The 8,944-nt window shown below is 38.0% G+C and overlaps 1 protein-coding gene across 1 annotated transcript in view; it reads left to right on the top strand.

Moving 5' to 3' along the window:
* The first annotated feature begins 3,470 nt into the window (after window positions 1-3,470).
* LOC101743327 (uncharacterized) overlaps window positions 3,471-8,944 on the top strand; it is a 134,292-nt gene continuing 128,818 nt past the window's right edge. The window contains exon 1 of the mRNA XM_004931546.5: window positions 3,471-3,748. The gene's annotated coding sequence lies outside the window, so the exon portion shown is untranslated. The remainder of the gene's footprint in view (window positions 3,749-8,944) is intronic.

Raw genomic sequence — 8,944 nt, 5'->3', positions numbered from 1 at the left:
TTTGTAGATGTCTATGGGCTCCAGTAATCACTTAGCACCAGGTGGGCAGTGTGCTCGTCCACCCGTCCAAGCAATATAAAAAAATAAAAAAATTGTCAACATGCTGTGTGTCCCTATATTCATAGCCTGCATCTATATTTTAAATAGTATTTGCATTATTTCGAGTATACGGGTAACTTTTTAATATTCGTAATCTATTTCAGAACGAATACATTAGATTTAGCAGTTGCGAAATACAATAATCAGCTTCAGCTAGAATACGAGATAGTCATAATTGTAGTCCGAGTCGGTTGACTAGGTCAATAAAACAAAAACATTTTTCGACATTTAGTATTGTTTCTTATATTTACAACAATTATATCAACTACTAGCTGACCCGGCAGACGTCGTAGTGCCTCAATCGCTAAATAAAAGACCTAAACTTTTGTATAAAATAAACTTGAAACAAACAAAAGGAATCCGTCCGACGGGGGACACATCAAACGGAAAACAAAATTGTTATTTTCATTTAATTCCGAGCATTTTCATATTTATCTACCTTTTAAGCCTTCACCGGACTTTCACAAATAACTCAAGACCAAAATTAGCCAAATCGGTCGAACCGTTCTCGAGTTTTAGCGAGACTAACGAACAGCAATTCATTTGCCTTTAGGCCACGACGACTTCTAAGTGTAATGTGTGTAATGTTTTTATTATTAATTTCCTGAATTTTTTATGCAAAATAGAAAAAAAAAATTAACATTCAGCACTCCTTCGCTATATTCTCTATCAGTGTGGGAAATTTCATAATCCTCAGTCAAATTTCGTAAAAAGGGCAACAAAGTTTTCACTCCACGTATTAATTTATAGATTAATGTTTACTTAATATTATTTTTTATACGTCCATGGTTACGCCGTTAGAAATATCTGATTCCATTGCTATTCTTAATTGACTAGGCGTTAAGTATTTAGTTTTGACATAAATGCTACTAATATTATAAACGCGAAAGTAAGTAAGTAAGTAAGTTTGTAAGAATGTGCGCATGTATGTTTGTTTCTCCTTCAAAAAGTACTGAATCGATTTTGATGAAAGTTTACAATAATAAAGCTTGCACATCAGAATAATACATAGGTTATATTTATAAAGATATATTGTGAATTACCCAAAATATCACGATAAATGTCAAGTAAGTAAGAAAATTTCTGCCATCTGCAAGCTATTCTGGTTATTATAATTTTGCGGGTTTGATTTTTTTACACGATGTTATTCCTTAACCGTGGAAGACAATCGTGATTTACCCCATGATCTGTAATCGGAGTAAAATGTCCCTTCGGAACAAGGTGACACTTTACAAAACTTGCATAAGGCCCGTCATGACTTACGCGAGTGTTGTGTTCGCTCACGCGGCCCGCACGCACATAGACGCCCTCCAATCTCTACAATCCCGCTTTTGCAGGTTAGCCGTTGGAGCTCCGTGGTTCGTGAGGAACGTTGAGCTACACGACGACCTGGGCCTCGAATCAATCCAGAAATACATGAAGTCAGCGTCAGAACGGTACTTCGATAAGGATATGCGTCATGATAATCGTCTTATTGTTGCCGCCGCTGACTATTCCCCGAATCCTGATCACGCAGGAGCCTGTCACCGTCGACGCCCTAGACACGCCCTAACGGATCCATCAGATCCAATAAACCTTTGCATTAAACGCCTTAGGAGCAGGCTTAGTGACCCCGGTAGTCGTACTCGTCGAACTCGGCAAAGAGTTCATCGTGCAACCTGACCCATGAATCAGCTCGCTGAGTTTCTCGCCGGGTCTTCTCAACGGGTCGCGATTGCGACCCGGTAGTAAATTCATTCGCGAAGCAGCTGCTTTTGAGTTGTTAAGTCTCCTTCGGAGGCGTTCGGTCAGCAGTTAGCAAATCCCACCCTTCCTTCAAGCCACCAGTAATCCTTTAATCTTAAAAAAAAAACAATCGTGAACATTTGTTAAGTACGTATTTAATTGGAAAAATTTGCACCTGTCGTCGGGATTCGAACGCCGCGCCGTTGCATCGCAACATCCTTTGCACCGGATGTCTTATCCTTTAGGCCACGACGACTTCACATATAATGTAAAATGGAAACGTTTATCATAAATAGTCTCACAAAAAAGCCCGTAACGGCTTAAATCTATCTTTTATGTGTAAGCAATTATCCCCAAAATAGTGAACCATGAATATAAGAAGAGGAAAGATTAGATTTTTTGGTTGTCACATTCTTTTTATTGTGTTTGTTACTGTCTGGGCCAGATTTACTTGAAAATTTAAAAGAAAAAGTATAATGAATTAAAAAGAAAATTCAATAAGATCAATTACCGTTCCCGAAGCAAAGCTAGAGCGGCTCGCTATATTATTATTTTATAAGGACAGCATAGTTTCTTTCTTCTTCTTCTTTATAAAAACATATATAGTTAAACTACACTGAGACAGCTGACTTTGAAATATAGTCATATCGATGTCGTTTATGTCGTAAACATTAACAAATGTAGTTTTTTTTCTTTAAATCACGCTTTAAAGGAAAATTAGGGGATTAACCGCTGTATGTACATGTTTTAAAAATTGTTTTTCCGATGAGTGTGAATTAACGGTTGAAAGTTTCTGGGAATCGAACCCGGGACTCTTGGCCCGGCAATCAGGGTCACTAATAAAATTAATTGCTGCACCATAAAGTCAGTCAAAATATTTTCTTTTCGGATACGTTTTTTGAAGTTATACTTCTTTAGGCGCGTTATGAAAAATTGATGTGTGAAATTTTACGATGCGCGCGCACCGTGACACAAAATTAACAGAAATGAAGTTGCCCACTAAATCGCTCATTACAATACGACCGACGTAACTTGGCGAGTCTTCTGAACCGTACCGAGAATTACCGAATTTATACGATGTCAAGAAAAGATATGCGTGTTTGAGGATGTTGATTAATCGATTTTTTTCAAATTGATTAAAATTTAAATAAAAAAAGAAATAAATTTAATAAAAATAAAGTATAACTTCTTACGCACGTACATAAGTACACGCACCCTTTTTTTTATTTATACTTTGATAGCGTTTTTATAAGAACACTTCATGGACGGCCAGATCATTTTCTGTCACAGAGAACTTTTCATAATAACTTTCAATAGATTGGTACACGAATATTCGCCTTATACCAACCGGATAGAGTTTCAAATATGTATTACTTTTGGCACCTTTAGTATTTTATGTATATGTTACCACAGCAATTTCGTTATGTTTATCGCCCCGCCCAATTTGAATATCACAAGTGTATTCATCAAAAATAGTCGTGAAAACGAAAACACATGAAAAATTCGTGTGCGAATGTAGTTCCAAATTCAACGGTAACACCATACATTTTTTTTTTGTAACCATATTTGTGACCAGACTGTGTTTATGAAACGCAAATAATGATTATCGTTTCCGCATTGAAAACAAAACAAAAGCCTTATTTTTCATTCTTTATTTCCTGCACGTTCATCCCCTCCATTCGCGTGGAGAAAATGGCGGGCGCGCGCTTCAGTAGTCTACGGATGAGAGCGCGTGCGCACGCCGCCATTGGCGCGAAATAACATCGACGTAATATATAAATAAACGAAATATACACGAATTATTGTTTAAGTGCAGTGCTAGTACATTAAGTTGTTCAGTTGATTATTAAATGGTTTAATAGTAGTGACTTAGTTTTCGTTGTCTTCAATGTTCCAGCTGTCAAAATAAGAGGATTAATTTGAGGTGAGAGATGTTTTGTTTTTGCATAAATTTTCCTTAATCTTTCGCGTATTTTTTTTACGTTTTATTAAATTTAAACTTATATACACTAATCTTAAGATTAAACTTAACAGAACTTAAACAGAACTTAAGCCGGAATGTCGATAAAATTGTTTTGCAAACTAATTGAATTGGATAAATCGAAGTTTAATACAATACTGACCTGACTATATCTATAGATGACAGCAAATGTTCTTTTACTTATGGTAGACAACACTGTCCACCACTGACCAGTTCCATAAGGCACCAGAAATCAGCAGTCAGCTTTAAAACTTTAAAAGCATTATCTTAATTACAATATCGTAGTTACTTACCAACCATTGTTTACATACTACGTATATTCTAAAACATCAGACGATCGTCCTACTACAAGCTTTCGGGAAGAATTTTCACGACATTAAGTATTACACAACCTTTCTTTTTTCTTTATCTCTTCAACATTTTCTTTAGGTGAAATAATATCTTTCCAGATTATATTCTGATTGGTCTTATTATTATAATTTTAAGCTTGAGAGCAATGTTGGAACAATGGAATCGTAGGCGTGGATGGCAATTATGGATATCAATTTGCTAAAAAAGTATGTTTGATGGACGATGAGAACATAGTAGCGGCTTGTGAGATGTGTATTATCGTTGCTGCCGCTGACTACTCTTCGATTCCTGTTCAGGCAGGAGCCAGTCACCGTCCACGCCCTAGACACGTCCTTACGGATCCCTCAGATCTATTAACCTTAGCACTAGATGCCTTTAGCTCTGATATTAGGAGCCGGCTTAGAGTGCCAAGTAACCGTACCGTAAAAGTTCCACATGCAATGTAACCCATACATCAGCCCACTGAATTTCTCGTCGGATATTCTCAGCGGGACGCGATTCCGATCCGGTACTAGATTCATCCGCGAAGCAGCTGCTCTTGAGTTGTTAGGTCTCCTTTGGAGGCGCTCAAGCGCTGTTAGCAAATCCCATCCCTCCTGGGTGAGCATTTGCTCGCCGACCTGTTCTAGCGAAACTGGAAAGGCCTTTGGGAAACAGTAATCCTACCTTTTTAAAGAAAATTAGTGTATTATGTCATTACTAAAGTAATTTTTTCCTGTTCCATTCTATACTTGTAAATGGTCTATAATGCATAATATTGTCGTCTCGGCTTTTGGCTAAGCGCCATTGCAGCTTTCGTCGTAAATCAAATTCCTACGCCTCGTATCGCCTTCTGATCAATTTTGATGTCGGCATCCAAGACAAATTAGCTTTTCCTCGTGTAGCTTAAAGTTAATCGCATAGTCTTTTCGTGCGATGCGTCTAATAATTTGATAATATGTACTTGATAATTTAATTTTAAACAATCTCACTATCCTATCTATCCCAGGGTTTCAACGAAAAAATACATTACTATGTTTCTTTAAACAATCACGATAATAGGACATCCTCAGTCGACTCCAAATAACGCGGGATAAGGGTAAAAATATTACAAATTTAACATTGCGAGTTTTCGACAATACAAAAACGAATTACGCATACGTTATACCATTAGTACCGTCTTTCCTATTTTAAGCGCAAAGCAATAGTGAAACATTTCCTTTCAGAACACGCTGTCCACGGGCTACAGTGACAGCTTAAGAGCAGAAGCGCCGCAAACTCGTTCGAGTGTATGAATCGATTGAAAACCGCGTAACTGTCTCGCGATTAACACCTGCATGTGCACTATGCAATTTTGTAGTCTGTTATGTGATCAGTAACAATGCTCATTCAATCCGTTCAATTTTGAAGTGGTCGTGGCCTAAAGGATAAGACGTCCGGTGCATTCGTGTTGAGCGATGCACCGGTGTTCGAATCTCAGGCGGGTACCAATTTTTCTAATGAAATACGTACTAAAAAAATGTTCACGATTGACTTCCACGGTGAAGGAATAACGTCTTCATAAAAATCAAACCCGGTAAATTATAATTTACGTAAGGACTGATAGTAAAACTTCTTGTGAGTCCGCGCGGGTAGGTACCACCACCCTGCCTGTCTCTGCCGTGAAGCAGTAACGCGTTTCGGTTTGAAAGGTAGGGCAGCCGTTGTAACTATACTTGAGACCTTAGAACTTATATCTCAAGGTGGGTGGCGCATTTACGTTGCAGATGTCTATGGGCTCTAGTAACCACTTAACACTAGGTGGGCTTGTTCACCCATGAGAGCGCTAAAAAAAAATTAAAAATCTGTCTCCCGATTAAAACCTGCATGTGCACTATGCAATTTTGTAGTCTGCTATGAGATCAGTAACAATGCTCGGTTCAATCCGGCTACAGCGAATCGGGATTGGCGTTGAGAATTTAATGTTGAACGGTTAAATTGTTTCAAAATACTCCGTTTAAAACATGTGGGCCGTGTAACTGCCCGTTAATACACTTTGATTATAAATAAACACTAATTAAAAATCTAGGTCACGGACCCGAAGTGCCTAACAAAGGAATCGTTTTGTTGAAAATTTATTTGATGATGATTATAAGAAACTAAACGTTACATAGTTCGAGTTTATTTGTGAATTGTTTATTGAAGTGAAAACTTCTTTAGAATCGTTGTGATTTCAAACCGGATGCAACGGAAAAAACGACAGGTAAGAGACACAAATACAAAAATGTGTAGGATGAAGCCAGCAAAGAATGAGACAGAAATGTACATACTATTTAATACAGCGCCATCTGTGAGATTTTTTAATACTAACGTGTGTATGAAAGCTCTTGTAGTGAATTTTAATTTAGGATTATACGTGAAATTAAAATATCATTTCTCAGAAGGCGCTACCTTACAATTATTTACTAATGACAAAATTTTACATATATTTAAGACGTTTAGGATAATTGTATTTTAATTTTGGAAGGTTTCACTTCTACCACGTGTGAATTGCACACATGTAATTTTTTTATTTGTGTCGAGAACCAGACACGATATGGAGTTCGCGTATTAATCATAGGATTCGGTTATGTAACCAGCCCATACGACGACTGCCCTTAGCTTCCGCATTACTTTCCTCCCTAATTTCTTCCACAAATAACGGTAATACACACGCTGCAACTGAACTCAATCAACGACTATTCTTCCTGTATAACTGGAGTAATATCATAGCTTACATCAAAACTATTATCACTTTAACTATTGTTTTTAAAATCATAAAAACGCTTTTGCGTGGACAGATGTATTATTAAATTAAAATTAAATTGAATAATTAATATGTCATTTAACTGTGTAAATTCTGACCGAGTGAAATTGAAAACTGCCGTAGGAGGATTTTTTTTGTTGTTCTATATGTTGGATTATTTAATAGCGTCTACCATGGCACTTTATAAATGGCCTGCTTTTTTTTTTGTTCAATCGACCCAAAGTTTATCGGAGCGTTATTAGTACAAGTGTTAAGTGTTATCGTATACCAGCTGGCCAACATTATGGGATACAATGTTCGACAGGTGGTGACGTCGGACGGTGACCGTTTCCGGACGACCAACGACCCGGAACGGTGATTACTGTGCAACGGTAACCATCGTGCGGATTGCTTCGTTTAAGGCTTCTTTTATTTTAGTTTTTTACGTTATGTTTTTTTCGGGCACAGTGTTTTTGATCAGCCACCGAAGTATTATAAATTCATTGGATTTGCGTCGGGAGTGTTCGAGAGCTTTTGGATTCGTTTTAGTATTTCGATAAGTTCCGATTCTACGACTATTTTAGATGTTTATTTATTTTAAACAAAAGACGTATAAGGTGAAGGCTGCTATTCCGCCAACCGCGCGGTTTGGCGTCCGTTGGGGTATTCGGCGAAGTTAGTAAACCAGTATTATCTGGCCCCTGTACTGAACAGCTGTCTAAACTGTAGTCTGAACTCCCATATACTAAACCAAAAAATACTGATAATATATTATTATATTGATGTGTCACCTAGTTTGGGATCAAGCCCATCGGCCCAAAAGGGACTCGCTTGGCGCTGTCATAAGGGATTCATTAGCCAATCCGGAAAATCATAATGAATGACATTAATACGGACAAACATTTTTTTTAAGTTGATGATTTGATATCTATAAACACCACAGGTACGGAACTTTTAATTGAAAGTGCAAACGCACGTCCGTTGCAATTTATAACGGCGCGGCGGAAGATTAGATCAATATGAATTTGAACTCTCTCACTTCTAGTTTGAAGCTTATTTTGCGATGCACCCCATTACTATTACTCTAGAAGGGCAAACCAGTACCGCTTAGTTAAAAGATAGACATCACCTCTGCTGCCACTCACTTTAAGACAAGATGTCCAATAGCAGTGCCACACTTCAAACCTGAATGCAGAACGGTTTCGTGGCAAAAATGGCTTAGAAAAGACACATCATAGTATCGGTTTTCTTTCAGAACCTACTTACGGGTAGTCGTTGCGTATTTTTACACGTTTATCTCGTCACAAAACAAAAATTCGCCTAAACTAATTTTCGTTAAACAGATGCGAAATTTATTATTAAAAAAAAGAATAATAATGCACTAATTGAGAACCTTATGAAACGAAATTCGTCTTTGATTAATCACAAAAATGTTAATATACCAGATTATCACGTTGTCTAATTAAAATTAATATAAAATATACAATTAAAAAATGAGGCTAGAGAAGCTAGCTTATCTAACTGAGACGGCTGACGTTTCAGAGCCTTCGATTCGTCTCGAAGGCTCCGTTGGCCAGGCGTCCTTGGGGTGTGCTGCGCCGTCTGGTTGTAGTGGTGACCCTTGGGCCCGCGGTCTCGCAGTCGCGGATCAGTCCCACATACCCCGTGCGCCCCCTAGACACGGGGAACACGTAGGAGGCTCGGCCCCCAGCTCAAAAAAAAAAAAAAGAAGCTAGCTTATCTAATAGATCTAAACTAACCCATAGACACAGCTCACCGAGTTTCTCGTCGGATCTTCTCAATTGGTCGTGATTCCGATCCGGTGATAGATTCTGCGAAGCGTTGCTCTAGCTAGAGCAGTGTTAGCAAATTCTCTCAGGTTAAGCCCGTGAGCTCATCTATTCGTCCGGGTGTAGCTAGAATAGCCCTTAGGCTACCAGCGAATAGGTAAGTAAAAGATGCAAACTTGAATTAATATCCTGCAGCTCAAGATATACAAGGGTGAACTTTGTTGAATATAATAATAGAGAGTCAAGTCGGAGATA

The sequence above is a fragment of the Bombyx mori genome, chromosome 11, assembly GCF_030269925.1.
Source record: "Bombyx mori chromosome 11, ASM3026992v2".
NCBI lineage: Eukaryota > Metazoa > Arthropoda > Insecta > Lepidoptera > Bombycidae > Bombyx > Bombyx mori.
The sequence above is the reverse complement of the archived record's forward strand: the minus strand, read 5'-3'. Positions and strand labels throughout refer to the sequence as shown.